Source organism: Pseudophryne corroboree, chromosome 2 (genome assembly GCF_028390025.1).
Source record: "Pseudophryne corroboree isolate aPseCor3 chromosome 2, aPseCor3.hap2, whole genome shotgun sequence".
NCBI lineage: Eukaryota > Metazoa > Chordata > Amphibia > Anura > Myobatrachidae > Pseudophryne > Pseudophryne corroboree.
The window spans coordinates 335653052-335669300 of record NC_086445.1 but is presented as its reverse complement, the minus strand read 5'-3'; the positions used below and the strand labels follow the sequence as shown (position 1 = coordinate 335669300).

General features: G+C 38.0%; 2 pseudogenes; one reads left to right on the top strand and one right to left on the bottom strand.

The window, feature by feature from the left end:
• The first annotated feature begins 5721 nt into the window (after positions 1–5721).
• LOC135052754 (5S ribosomal RNA) lies at positions 5722–5840 on the top strand (annotated as a pseudogene).
• A 4926-nt stretch (positions 5841–10766) lies between these two features.
• LOC135053165 (5S ribosomal RNA) lies at positions 10767–10885 on the bottom strand (annotated as a pseudogene).
• Between the last annotated feature and the right edge of the window lie 5364 nt (positions 10886–16249).

The following is a 16249-nucleotide window of genomic DNA, read 5'->3' as shown; positions in this document are numbered from 1 at the left end:
TACTGATGTGTACCGGCCACTTTGAGCACTGCCCCGCACAGAAACAATATAACCGACCCAAATCTTACTCTCGCTGCACATGTTACATCTGCCCCACCTGCAATGCAACATGTTTCTACCCATTAGAGAAAGATTTTGCTTTTCCAATCAGAACTGAATTAGGCCCTAAGTCTGGGGTCATTCCTGAGTGCTCAATTTACTTTTAACCTAAATCCCCACAATTGTGCATAACTTCCACTGTGACATGATGGCCTAGAATATGGGATATCCATATTACTCTTTAGTATTTTAGCTACAAAATGACTATAAATAGGATACATTGTGAGGTGGGATTGGCTAGAGACTTCTTATCTTTGAAATTATGCTTCCTAGAGATTTGAAACTCGCACCGCACCTGCAAATTCACCTCAGATGTGGGTCATATTATTTTCTAAATGCTTTGCCATTATGGACATATAATTTTAGGTCATAAACCATATCTAATATGATGTGCCTTTAACCTGGTGTAGGTACCCATGTGTTAGGCTGAATACACATTGATTACCCACTACTGTGTGCTTCCATAGCTGTAAATGAGAGAAAAAGGTCTATATCCTAGCAGGTGATATGTCTTTTCCCACTGACTGATTTGACTCTGGATTTGCAGAGTTCATGCCATTCTAATGAAGCTTTCTATTTCTACGTGGATAGACAAGTACATTAAAAAACTTAACAATGGTATTCAAGTTTTTGGAGTGTCCTGCAATCCAAGTTACCATGTGAATGTACATTTAAATTGGACATCCTGTAATGATTCTTCTGACTGTTAATTACTGTAAAAAGCTGTTTTTCCATCCACAAGATAGCGCTGTGCCTCCTTGCGGTCCTCAAAGTCCTCTAGTTTATACAGTAAGTGCTGTTTCAGGCACCTGCCACCTCAAGATCACAACGCTTCTTCTCAGCCCACTGACAGTTACGGCCACTCAGCCTTCCTCTCTCACATTGTCAGTTGTTTGCATCACAGAGTATTGTGGGATCGTAGCCTCCTGCAGCAGTGCAGCAATGAAAGGAAAGTATTACCTCTGTGGGATATCATAGAGGCATGGGATTTTAGCTAAAAAAAAAAGTGACATAAGTGTTACAACAATTTGGTTTTATAATCTCTTAAACGCTCATAAATCAGAAGCATGATACATACATCTGACACCTTTAACATATATGCCATTTATTCTTTAAGCTCAAGCTCTACTCTGCATAACATATAGCTAGTTTAGACAAATGTAAGCTGTACAATTCAGTCCTGAAAATTCTAATTGTGTAATTATAATGTTTGCAATGTTCAGAAACATTTGTTATCGCTTTCATAATGAAGATAAAGTAACTTGTCAGTGTGTAAATCAGTTATTTTTACACATCTATGGTACACTGAGAAAAATGGGATGTCTGACAGATGGAGCCAGATGGCATATTGCTGGGACGCATTAACAAGGGAAATCTAGAAGTTCAATCATTCTTTTTTATTTAAATGAATGTTTACATTAAAAAGATGCTCACAAAATATTTATATTTGCAACTTTAATAGGCTTCAAACATAACTGTTACTCATTACAGATCTTGTTACTTTTATAATTACAGAGGTTAAATTCAGCAGCTGCATGTTTTGTCATTATATTTTTATAGCAGTTACAGTATTAAGTGATATTTTGCAGTGTAACATGATAAGTAGAAGATGCATAGTCAGAAATTAACAGCAGACAATGAAACGCACACTGGATCCCTATTTGTAATTCCAAATGTTTTCAAATGATTATATAATTTACAACCAATGGTGTCCATTAGCTGCACTCTAATGAAATAAATATGAAGTGAAACCTCTTTTGGTCTCATGGTGCAAGTTATGTAATCTCATGATGCAATCATATTAGACAAAATATTTTTTCAGTTAATGCTACAGCTTTGGCACAAAGGTATAAGATGTTTTCTGAAATACTATGGTCCAAATCTAAACATTGTAATCACTGGATGGGAAAACAACTGAATTCCTACACATGTAGGCAAAATTATTATTAATATACGTATAAGGGGATGCTATATCAAATTTATCAGATTTTGATTATTTTTATATATTAAGGAACAGGAAAACTCACACCAGATCAAATTATATATAGTCTGTTGTCCCTAACATTAGGTATATGTCATGCAGTATGGATTATTATTTAGGCAGTGCTTCCAAATGAACTCTCAGAAATAACTAATGGCAAAAGGAAAAAGAAACAGCAGCGTTCTTATAGTTTACAGAATAAACTTATTTTTATCAACAATTTATGAACATTCATTCTTAATTTGAATTAATATTGGTAAGGTGCATAGGTCACTATATCCACAATATGTATATTTTACATGCAGAAATTGTTCAGTTAAAGATAGTTTCTGAACAGAAATTAAAAGTAATTTGAGAGTGTTCTTTCCAATTATCTCTTCTTGATATAGTCCACATATAACCTCTATTCTATCACAGCCCACTGACCCCAGGCCAACATTGCTGTGTGACTTGTAGCTTAACGAGAATCTCTGCAATCTGGATGGACCATTAGCAACATGTAGCACATATCCTCATGTATTGATATTCATATTATTTTTTCTCTATGGCTTGCAAGCTTGGAAGCAGGGTCATCTTACTTCTTTATTTGTCTTTTAATTCCTAGTTTCAATTTATTACTGGTTTATGCCTAGCATAATATATGGCATGCTATATAATTAACTGTTAATAAATAATTAATTAAATAAATAAATAAATAATGTTTTTCCTCTATTTTATTTACTCCATACAGCTAAGATGGGATGTCTTTTAATACTTCAGTCTGATAAAAAAAAAGCCTTGTTGCAATTCAAAGTTATAAACAGAAATATAATATTCTTGATAACATAATCTATTGCCTCGACTTCCAGAAGTATTTCCACATTGGCATTTTTTAGTTATCTATTTGACTGATAGTAATTTTATCTGATGCATTTGCACTTTATCGATGATGTCACAACAAGTTTATCAGGAGCAAAATGAAGGGTCAGGAACATTGGTGACTATTGGTGACAAAAGAAGGGAAGAGGAATTAGTAAATTTGCACGGTATATGATTATCACAGGAATATACACTGAATCAGTACCTGTGAAAGTGATTACTGTACTATTGTGATCAAAGAACCGTATCTACAACTAGGGGAACATAGAATGTGAAAACACAAATATGCATAGAAGCCCATATGAATACGGAGACTTTAGGATTGCCACTTATATCATATAGTATTTACTCCTATTTGAACAACCAAGTACTGGCCAGTTGAAAAATCAAACTAACTATAGAGGACTACATTACAGTAACACTAGAAAGACAAAAAAATGCAAACTCCAACTATAATTAATATCAGTAAAAATGCTATGTTGATTATTATTGACAGACGTGAAAAATAACACTTATTAAATCCTGGATCCAATAACTGATCTTATTTTCACCATAATAGAAATATGGTCATATACGATCCTGCAACCTTTTCATATAATTATGATATTTCACGTAGGATTACTGAAAGCAATAACAGAGCTGAGTTATATGTACAGTATGTGCACCAAATAGAAATATGTGCAGAATGATCACCACAGCCAATGTAAGGATTGGTGCCCCACATTCAATGTAGTACCAGTTATGGGAGCTAAAATAACAACTGGCTACTGTAAAATTATTATTTTGTATGCATGTTAGTTTTGGATTAAAAATAAATGCACATTACATGCTTCATTATTTGCAGCTCCATAATAAAAGTAGTACCCAATATTAAAAGAATCTGTATTGTTGGAGGGATTGTTACCTGACATTTCATATATCTATCTACAGTATTGGAGCTAAGATAAAATCTATCTAAATTATTATCATGAAGACATTTTTCACAAGAAATTTGTATATAAAAAGTGCACATTGCATGATTCATTATTTCAGTTATTGGAAATAATGTGCATGTGTAGGTGTTGTTATCTGCAGAGTTATGTAGGAACACATCAGCAGGTGACCCAAGCTTTGAACAGTCCAGTTACTTAACCAGTGAAGTTGGTTTATTAAAGTACTGTAAAATAGGTACAGCTGCACTCACTGTTGAAAACAAACTGGTTCTCATGGATTGAAGCTTCAGTGTAGTGGGGTTTTATACACTTTAAACACTCAACAGATGACTGCAGGGCAGTGGTGGTGGATGCTGGAACAGCTTCATGCAGTAATCACTGTAATCTCTCTTGAGCTAGTGGGAGACTTCTATGCTGGAGTTCCAGTTAGTGATGTGCGGATTCGGTTTTACTCGGTTTTACTCGGTTCTCAAAACCGAATCTTATTGGCTATCCAAAACACGTGACATCAGTGAGTCAATAAGATTTGGTTTTGAGAACCGAGTAAAACCGAATCCGCTCATCACTAGTTCCAGTGGCTATGACTCACTTTCCATCATTGCTGTGTATCAAGGATGTGCAATTGCTAAATCTTGTGTTTGTAGCTATAATGCTCCTATTCCGTTTCTCATAAATGCACTTTTCTTTAATGAATTGAGTTCAGTGGTCTCTCTTTTCTAGGATACTGATGGCAATAAGATTTGTTCCCATTTCTGGTATATAAAGCATATCTTAGATCGCTGTAACTTGTGTTCTACTTTATTTTTTTAAGCAAGCTTTATTCATATTTTTGTAGCTGTTAGTACTTGGTTGCTTATCCCTTTGATTGTGATAGAGTCACATTTGGTTGACTTGGTTAACCACTCCTCATTTCATCTAAAATACCTTGTTGTACCTGAATCAATGTACTGTGAATCTTTTATGTGGCTATTTGTAACACTCAGTTGTGCCTTATCTCTACCATTGCACTTCCTGCTTTGCATAGGATTCACACTATTTTGCTTGAACTCAAATGCCTTGTGACCTACTGTATTTTGTGACAATTGTTGCACTTAAATTTAAATTTTCAGAATTTTTCACTCTTTGCATGCAATGCAGTAGACTCAGATGATCACTGCTTTGAAACATAATTCCTGAAGATATCTAAGTATTAATTAACCACTACTGTTTTTCAATATGCTTTGTGGATTCTTCCCTATGTCTAATGTTGTGCTATTTGTGAAAACATAATAATTGTGTATTTATTAGTTCATGTTTAAGGGCATAGTGGACCTTATTAGATGTATACACTAGGGACATAGTGTACAGTACTTGCTTGATTGGAAATTGATAAAAGACAAGTTACATGCCCATTTCCACAAACTATGGCCAGCCCTGCCTAATCATTCTAATTTCCAACCCAGTCTTTTTGAATACTGTATGGTTTTTAATCTGTCTAAAAATCTTAGTTACATAACACTAAATTCTTCTCAGCATTACACTATATGTATTATCCTTGGTACTGGACAGTTTTAGCACCTACGGGCCACACGGCAATAGTCAACACAGTCTGCAGATATTAACAGACTTTTTTTATTCTACACACTCTCTCTTCCACAAGTTGGATTTAAACTCTGCATTGCTTATCTAAGCAACAGAGTTTACCAGTGGACAGCAGAAGTGTACCACTATACTGTATCTACCTTTTCCTTATTTTTACTACTCAGTATCACTGCTGGTGTTTTACACTCTGCTATACTTTAAATATACCTTTTCATAGCACTCTCTCATCCACTAGGGAATACTTAGCATTGAGCAGATAGTTCTGGTAATATCTACAGCCACACCACACTGGATATGCCCAATCTCATCTGACCTTGAAAGCCAAGCAGTGTTGGGCTTGGTCAGTATGAGGAAGGGAGATCTCCTGGGAATACCAAGTGCTGTAGATCCACTCTATAACCACTAGCCCCACTGTGGACATCAGAAGTGTACAACCTTACTTCTTTCTGACCAGGTCACTCTGTCATTGCATAATCAATGTTCTGACATATATGCAAAAGCAGATGTGGTGGGTCTATCTGCATCTCTTACTAATATACCTCTATCAGAGTGAACACCTGCTGTGAGAAAATTTGGAAGAACACAGCCCCTGTTCTCTTTATACATAAATTGGGACATACATTATATGCCTTAGCCTCTATAGATTGAAAAGAGAACAGAATACATATTTTCACTCCAATAATGTCTACCTTACAAACATCTCCTTCCCTTTGATTAAGTACACCCTTTCTGATGTACAAACTTTATTGGAAGGAGAACATCTGATTTAATAATGTTTTAAATGTATGTCAATATTGTCTCAATCTTTTAAGTGAATAGAGCAAACGTTATGTTTTAATTTTATGAATAATGTATTAGAAACATAAGTGTGCCCCGGATAGACTTGCAGTCTATTTTTTGCCTTGGCAAAAAAAACCTTTCAAATTTCCCAGCCAGCCACACCCCTTTTTGTTGCAAAAATCATGACTGTCCCAAGAATATTGGGACTGCTGGTAGGTGTGTCGTTAGCAATAAGGTTTTGAAGCAAACATTAACATTTCATGAATTTAGAACATGGAACAAACAAAAACATTTTTATTTAGTCCTATTTTTACTACCAATTGTATTTGTTGTCACTAAATGTAGAATACAAAGACATTTTAACGTGGAGTCATTTAGGACATCAGAGCAATAGTAAAATAAAAATTTGAATGCACACAAAGTTTTTCATTCTTAATGATGATTTATGTTTTATTTCCTTTGCAGCAAAAACAGTCACTGTAATTGTCATACAGTAACAAGTAGCCCCATCTTTACATGTTCTGGCTGTTTATTATAAATGTCAAATACACACTTCTAACAAATAAAAGCCTTAGTACATCAAGTGAAATAAAGCATTGAAAACAAGGTCACAGCAATGCTACTGTAAAATAACAACCATCAATGAAAATCCTAAAAACAGAAGTATACACATTGATCTGTCAGCAGACTAAGGGCTTGAATTCAGAAATGGGCAAAATTTCATCTGCATACTTATTTTGTGATTTTTAGTGTACTGAACATGAAGCTTACAGTTCTTACTTATGATTCATAGTCATAAGGATCTCAGTTATATCCTCATTTGAAATTGAGTGTGTGTAAATAGGCTGGTCAGTCGCATGTTGGATAAACTTTGTTGTGGGTGTGGTAATGGAACTTGAGGGCTATTCAGAGGTGAACGTATACAAAGATCCATCTGACTTCAGTTGATCTCTTGCACCAAGGACAGGAATTTTGCAATTGTATGCTGTTGATAATGATTACTTTCACCATCAGGTGGATGGGGATAGTAAAGCAACATCTATTTCTGAACACGGAATTGCAGTCACTTTAAGTGCAATTATAAATCATGTCCTGAAAGTATAAGTAAATAGAAATTCACCATTTTTTTAAAAAAAAAGCAGAAAACATTATCAAATTGATCCACAGAAACATAAATGTTAATACAGTAGATGGGGTTGGAGTATCACGTTTATCTTACTATTAAAACAGTAAAGATGTCATGCTAACTAATTTCATACTTTCAGTGACTCACTTTGGCCAATAAAGTAAATCAGACAAGTTTAAATGAAAAATGCAGAAAACCTGTTCCCCTCTCACAAAAAAATAAAATACATAATGCTCCAGCCATCTTTTCAATATGTGAAACTAAATCATTAAGCATGCATGGATGACTACCCACAATATTGCAAACATAATTGATGGTAAGCACTAAGAAATTGGGTTATACAACAGATTAATTTTATTAAGATTCTGATATTACTGATATGGAAAGATTGTGGGGGTCAAACACACTACTATATTAAACTAGGTTAAACACTGCTCAAAAAAATAAAGGGAACACTTAAACAACACAATGTAACTCCAAGTCAATCACACTTCTGTGAAATCAAACTGTCCACTAAGGAAGCAACACTGCTTGACAATCAATTTTACATGCTGTTGTGCAAATGGAATAGACAATAGGTGGAAATTATAGGCAATTAGCACGAAACCCCCAATAAAGGAGTTGTTCTGCAGGTGGTGACCACAGACCACTTCTCAGCTCCTATGCTTTCTGGCTGATGTTTTGGTCACTTTTGAAAGCTGGTGGTGCTTTCACTCTAGTGGTAGCATGAGACGGAGTCTACAACCCACACAAGTGGCTCAGGTAGAGCAGCTCATCCAGGATGGCACATCAATGCGAGCTGTGGCAAGAAGGTTTGCTGTGTCTGTCAGCGTACTGTTCAGAGCATGAAGGCACTACCAGGAGACAGGCCAGTACATCAGGAGACGTGGAGGAGGCCATAGGAGGGCAACAACCCAGCAGCAGGACCGCTACCTCCGCCTTTGTGCAAGGAGGAACAGGAGGAGCACTGCCAGAGCCCTGCAAAATGACCTCCAGCAAGCCACAAATGTGCATGTGTCTACTCAAACGATCAGAAACAGACTCCATGAGGGTGGTATGAGGGCCCGACGTCCACAGGTGGGGGTTGTGCTTACAGCCCAACACCATGCAGGACATTTGGCATTTGCCAGAGAACACCAAGATTGGCAAATTCGCCACTGGCGCCCTGTGATCTTCACAGATGAAAGCAGGTTCTCACTGAGCACATGTGACAGACGTGACAGAGTCTGGAGATGCCAAGGAGAACATTCTGCTGCCTGCAACATCCTCCAGCATGACCGGTTTGGCAGTGGGTCAGTAATGGTGTGGGGTGGCATTTCTTTGGGGGGCCGCACAGCCCTCCATGTGCTCATCTGAGGTAGCCTGACTGCCATTAGGTACCGAGATGAGATCCTCAGACCCCTTGTGAGACCATATGCTGGTGCAGTTGGCCCTGGGTTCCTCCTAATGCAAGACAATGCTAGACCTCATGTGGCTGGAGTGTGTCAGCAGTTCCTGCAAGACGAAGACATTGATGCTATGGAGTGGCCCGCCCATTCCCCAGACCTGAATCCAATTGAGCACATCTGGGACATCATGTCTCGCTCCATCCACCAATGCCACGTTGCACCACAGACTGTCCAGGAGTTGTCAGATGCTTTAGTCCAGGTCTGGGAGGAGATCCCTCAGGAGATCATCGCCACCTCATCAGGAGCATGCCCAGGCATTGTAGGGAAGTCATACAGGCACGTGGAGGCCACACACACTTCTGAGCCTCATTTTGACTTGTTTTAAGGACATTACATCAAAGTTGGATCAGCCTGTAGTGTGTTTTTCCACTTTAATTTTGAGGGTGACTCCAAATCCAGACCTCCATGGATTAATAAATTTGATTTCCATTGATAATTTTTGTGTGATTTTGTTGTCAGCACATTCAGCTATGTAAAGAGCAAAGTATTTAATAAGAATATTTCATTCATTCAGATGTAGGATGTGTTATTTTAGTGTTCCCTTTTTTTTTGAGCAGTGTATATATATATATATATATATTTATTATCTTTTTCATTTATTATGGGAGTTTTGTGGAAACTTGTTCAGCTGCAGTTTCACACCTGTGGTCCATGATAAATCCGGCAATGGTAAATTTCTGTGGTGCCCCATTCCTTGATGCCATAAGCGTGTACTTATTTTGCTTAATGGTTTATCAAGCCCAGTATAAACTACTGTAGGTGTATGTACACTTGATCTTCTGCATATAGAAAGTCATTCAAAGAGAATTGAGAACTGTGAAAGGCCCAAGTACTGTACATGGGCATGCCCAATTCCAGGAGGCATGGCCATGCCCACATAAAAAAATAATATAATGTTTATATATATTTATATATCGATAAAATGAAGGTTATAAAGGGAGTGCTCAGATGGATTTAATGTCTTTTAATGATCCTTCAGATTGGATGTCAGCAATACGAAGGGATTTGGTTTGGTTCCGCACAGGAAAATTATTAAAGTAATGAACATAGATTTGTACAGAAATTGTAGAAAACTGTTCAACAAACCAACAATACTGAGCTAAATGATCCTTAGCGAAGGTATCTCACAATTATTAGTGGTTGGTGGTGCTCCCAGAGTCAGTAATAATAGTGCAAGGAAAAGAAAAAAGAAAGACTCTGTGTTGGGGCACACTTTGAAATTTGTAATGAATTTATTAAGACTTAGCTTTTAATTCGATAAAGTGTAAAATAAAGGTGAAAATTTGATACAAAAAAGTGTTCAAAATACACAAAATATACATATAATAGTAAATATAATAGTAAATAGAATAAACAAACAAAGTTATTTGTTAGGTTGTATATGGTATACAAATGGATTGATAAAAGAATTCCACACAGGGAGAAAGAAAGAATAATATGCTGTTATAAATCAAACTTGATTAACAAAGTTACTAACAAAAATCAGGATAAACTGATAGAGAGTTAGGAGCACCTGTGGTGAAAAATATATATTGAGAACAATTTTATGCCTGAGTTGATCAGAAAATGAGGGGTACCAATCAAACTCATTCAAATATAATCACAATGGTGATAATTATGGGTAGGTACTGGATTATTAATCTAATAAACCAGGATGACAGGCACAAAAGAGTATAATTTATAATTGAAAAGTCAATTACCAAATGGTAATCCCCTGGTAGGGACTTTGTTTGCTATAGAGAAGATCCTAAAGGGAAAAGACGTTTGAGAGAATTGGATACCAAAACGGTATTCATAGCCAAACATAAATTGCCAAAGGAAATATTCTAAGGTTAAATAAAAAATATTAAATAGATTATAGAATATGTAAAGAATATTGATAAATAACCAAAATGTGGATATAGGATTTGGAAGTTCAGAAGTTGCTCTAACACTTCTACTGTTTGTGATCGGAGGTTCCTTTTTTACTGCACCTGATATTCCCAAATGGTCACCCAATAGGGTACTAATCAGACTTACCAACGCTTAGCTTCCAAGATCGGATGAGGTTGGGCGTTTCCGCTGAAATATGGCAGTAATTGAAACACTAGGACACAAATGAGATTGTGTAATAGAGGATGAGCAACAAGGGTACTTCTGCTGTCCAGTTACTAGCGCAGATTCTCTGTTACTGCCAGCATTGCAGAGAGTGGTATCGCATCTGGATAAAAGGTACTGAAGAGTAGGTGAAGTAGATGAAGAATAGGGAGGGGACCCCACCTTCTGCTGTCCACTGTCTTATAAAATTATAGCGGACAGTGGATGAGAGAGGTAGGTTAAGCTCACCTATTGAAAAGAAAAGGGGGTTGTAGGTATAATTGTGAAATCACAGGGGGTATAACAGGCTACTAAGTTAAGTCGGAGGACTATTGTACATAGAAAATTTTCCTTTTTCCTTTTAATAGAGAAAAGGAGCTCAGTTGGGCCGCCTCATAATAGTTAGGAGGTATCTGGGTATTGGGGTAGCCCTTGATATAGTGCTAGTAGATAAAGTGCAAAATAACATATTAGAAAAATTGAGAACAGGTAGTAAGAAGTCCAGTTATGCTGGAAAAAAATGCTAATAAAAACAAAAACATTTTATTAGCACTATAATTTTATAAGACAGTGGACAGCAGAAGGTGGGGTCCCCTCCCTATTCTTCATCTGCTTCACCTACTCTTCAGTACCCTCTCATCCAGATGCATTTCCTGTGCGGAACCAAACCAAATCCCTTCGTATTGCTGACATCCAATCTGAAGGATCATTAAAAGACATTAAATCCATCTGAGCGCTCCCTTTACAACCTTCATTTTATCAATAAACCACTGGTTCTCAACTGGCAAGAGGACTTGTTTTTGGGGAATAGCTGCCAATCCTCCAAGGACTTGTGTGCCAATAAGGCCTTTTCTTCGGCGCAACTGGTTGTTTGTGTTTATATATATATATATATATATATATATATTAACCCTTAGCTCAGAGTCGTCAGCTGTCAGTAACTTATGAAAACGTACAGTAAGGACATATTTGACAGATCTAGATGTAAAGATTTTAGCAAAACTAATTGTATACATGGATGCAGAACATCAAACATTTTGTCAAATAATTAAAATAGATGGTCCCCACCTGGATTATCCCCACCACCAGATTGCACACCTTCCTCCACCTACCCATTTGATCTATCAGCAGTCTGTCAGCAAATTTGGAGACTGAACAGGGGAAAAGAGGCCAGGGCACTGCCAGAAAATCCACAAGCCATTTTCTAGTGCCATGGAGCAGTCAGTAAGTTCATCCTGAGTGCTCGATTACTCGGCAGGACTAGCAGCAGCTGTAACTTAGTATGTTTTGGAGTGTGGTCTTGGTGGAAGGGGGAGGGCTAAATTAGGAGATGGAGCAAGCAGATTCAGGCAGAGGGGGAGAAGAGGATAGGGCTCGACCAGTAGATCCCCAAGCCATCAGTCAATGCTACAGAGCAATTTGCTGGGACCTGAATATCCTCTGGAGCTGTGAGATGCACAATTTCCCATACTATCATTACAAAGGGGAACAATGCCCACCACAGCAGCTGAACCACTGGGCCCCTCTAACAAGCAGCCACTCCCCTTTCCTCTCTCAGTGTCCCTGGCAATAATCAGACAGTACATACCTCACATAGTGGGCTAATACACATTATTAAACAAAACTAAAATAAATGATCATGTTTCATTATGAAGGTCTTTTTAAAAAAGAGAAAAGTGGCAACATTTTAGTCAGAATATAACATTATATATCTGCTAAAAATATAATAGAGATCTGATGTTGATGGTTATAATGCTGAACATACAAAAATACATTTTGAGAGATCAAGGCACACCATTTATAGTAGGAAATATAAATTAACTATAGTATGTCGTCAAGCTTAAATTATATATTTGTTTATACCTGCCTACCACCTTTACACAGGTGGGGCCAGATGGCACCTGAGATTGCCGGAGTTGCAAGATGCCAGCCGATTGCAGTCTTTTTTTTAAAAAGGGTCAATCACCTACAAGGCATGGTTTTGCCTTGTAAGTGATTGCATCTTTTTAAATATGTCTGAGATCGGCCAGCATCTCGCATCTCTGGTGATATCGGGGGTCATTACATCCGGCCATCTGGTCTTGTGCACCTTCTAATGGAGGTTGAAAAGTTTGCTGAAGGCAGTGCTAGACAAAGATCATAAGTACAGTACTTCTGTTACATGCTGTTATATTTGCATTTTGCTGTAAAGGTGTATTATTCTCCACAAAAACTGATGGGCAAATGCCACTGCTTCTGGTGTGTTTAAGCAGGAAATTTAAAACTGTTATACTATTTAAAGCTTTGAATAGTATCACAGTTTTACATGGGTCATTCCGAGTTGATCGCTCACTGCCGATTTTCGCAGCGATCAGGTAGAAAAACTGCAAAACTGTGCATGCGTATGTGCCGCAATGCGGACGTGCATTGTATGGGCACAAAGAGCATCACTGCTGTGCACTAGATCTAGCAAAGATTCCATTCGCACAGCCTATCGCAAGAAGATTGACAGGAAGAGGGCGTTTATGGGTGTCAACTGACCATTTTTCTGGGAGTGTTTGGGAAAGTGCAGGCGTGTCCAGGCGTTGGCAGTGTGGGTATCTGACGTCAATTCCGGGACCTTTGTTGCTGCAATCATCGCACAGAATAAGTAACTACAGGGCTGGTCTTGTTTTGCACATAATGTTTTTGTACCGCTCTGCTACAAAGGCGTTCACACACTTGCAAAGCGAAAATACACTCCCACATGGGCAACGACTATGCTTTTGCATGGCTGCTAAAAGTAGCTAGCAAGCAATCAACTCGGAATGACCCCTACATTTCCTGCTTAAATACTCTGAGCAGCATTGTCTTCTTAGTAACTTTTCTCCAGTTCTTCAAGTTAATCTACAGTACATCAACAATATTTAGTAATCCTTAAGAATTAGACACTAGAATGTAAATTTACTTTTCACTAAAGCATTGAAATGTTCATACAGTACTTCAGATAAGAGAACATACTGTATGAAAGAAGTCCAAAACTCCCCCTTTATTCAGGTGACAAAATAATGGTTTTAGTAATCACTGCATAACACAAATTCTTGGCTGCTAGCAAATTCTAATATAATTATGACAATGATGGGAGACAAGTTAAAAGCTTAGTCAGTCTGTAAGCAGAAAACCTGTCCATATTATGCATATAAATATATTTTAACTCTGAAAGATGCAACCTGCTCTTTGCGCAGATACATTTCCGAGGAAGTTTTATGGTTCTCTTGGTAACTTAAATAAACTTGCCCAAGAATACAGTTTTGTCCTTAAAAATAGAGGAAGAGTGTATTAGTCAAAATAAACAATTTTAATTTTTTTTAATAATGTCCACATTTTGTTGCTAAATGATATATAGGGGGTAATTCAGAGTTGATCGTAGCAGCAAATTTGTTAGCAGTTGGGCAAAACCATGTGCACTGCAGATGTGGCATATATAACATTTGCAGAGAGAGTTAGATTTGGGTGGGTTATTTTTTTTCTGTGCAGGGTAAATACTGGCTGCTTTATTTTTACACTGCAATTTAGATTTCAGTTTGAACACACCCCACCCAAATCTAACTCTCTCTGCACATGTTATATCTGCTTCCTGCAGTGCACATGGGCCCTCATTCCGAGTTGATCGGTCGCAAGGCGATTTTAGCAGAGTTACACACGCTAAGCCGCCGCCTACTGGGAGTGAATCTTAGCTTCTTAAAATTGCGACCGATGTATTCGCAATATTGCGATTACTAACTACTTAGCAGTTTCAGAGTAGCTCCAGACTTACTCTGCCTGTGCGATCATTTCAGTGCTTGTCGTTCCTGGTTGACGTCACAAACACACCCAGCGTTCGCCCAGGCACTCCCACCGTTTCTCCGGCCACTCCTGCGTTTTTTCCGGAAACGGTAGCGTTTTCAGCCACACGCCCCTGAAACGCCGTGTTTCCGCCCAGTAACACCCATTTCCTGTCAATCACATTACGATCGCCGGAGCGAAGAAAAAGCCGTGAGTAAAAATACTTTCATCATAGTAAAGTTACTTGGCGCAGTCGCAGTGCGAACATTGCGCATGCGTACTAAGCGGATTTTCACTGCGATGCGATGAAAAATACCGAGCGAACAACTCGGAATGAGGGCCATGGTTTTCCCCAACTGCTAACAAATTTGCTGCTGCGATCAGGTCTGAATTAGGCCCATAAAATTAATTCATTAATTTACATAAAAAGTAAGTAATCAGGACTCTGGGCCTAATTCAGTAGTAAACGCTGAAGTGCACGTATGAGCGAGGACTTAAACTGCGATTGCACACGATCTCATTCTAAGTCCCAGTGGGGGGTGGTAACGGGGTGATTGTGTAGTGTTTTATGGGGGGCAGTGTGGTGTTGGGGGGTCACGGCCCAGACAATGGAGGAGTGTTTGGGCTGTTTGCAGGGTGGGCCGCGGTGGCTGCATGACATCACACTCCCGAAAATGGTCTTTAATGGTCCGGATCTGCCCATCCACGCCTCCTTCCTGTCAATCTTCTTAGCGGTCGTCGCTGTGATCACTTCCGTCGGTAGCTGCGACGTAACCCGGCGACCCCTGTCAATGGGCAATGTCGCGCACGTGCACAGCGGCCGCCGTGCATGCGCATTCCACACCCGTTCGCACTGCAGCGAAAAACCGCTGCGTGCGAACAGGTCAGAATGACCCCCTTAGTCTCTAAAAATGCATAAAAGCCCTGCTTAATTTAAACCTTTGCAATCAATAGTTGGGGATTTGACTTAAACTGCTAAGGTGTCTCTAATGCAGAATCCCATATTTGGGAAAAATAATTTTACATCTTCACTAAGTATAGTATTGCAAATTTCTTAGAAAGATCATGTCATAGGTTTTCTATCAACATATTTCATGGTCGATAATTCTACGCAGTCTAATAAACAGTATGCTTTACTTTGACAGAAGCTACAAGATTTTTTTACATTTATTTAAAGGTTAAAACCAACTTCCTTTCAATGTACACTCTATGCAGTCCTATTTAAAATGTCAAATAACTGTAAAATTACTGTATTGTTCGAGGGTGTCAAGTATGCCAATCAACACAAATTTATGTGATTCATTCATCACTGACCAGACTTGATGCTATTATCTCTTTCTATAGCAACCCACCTGTGCTGAATTGCACGTTTTTAATACTGTTTTATTCCCAACTGTGCTACATTCACTGTCTTGCACATTTATCATATCCCACATACATAAAAAAGTATATCCACAAAAAAACCTTTATTCATTTCATACCCACAGAGGAATACAGTGTACTTTGTTACTTAACAAATCTACTCCTACTGCATGCTAATGTAATGTAATATTCACTTATTGCTGCAAGAACTTGCTAATGAAAA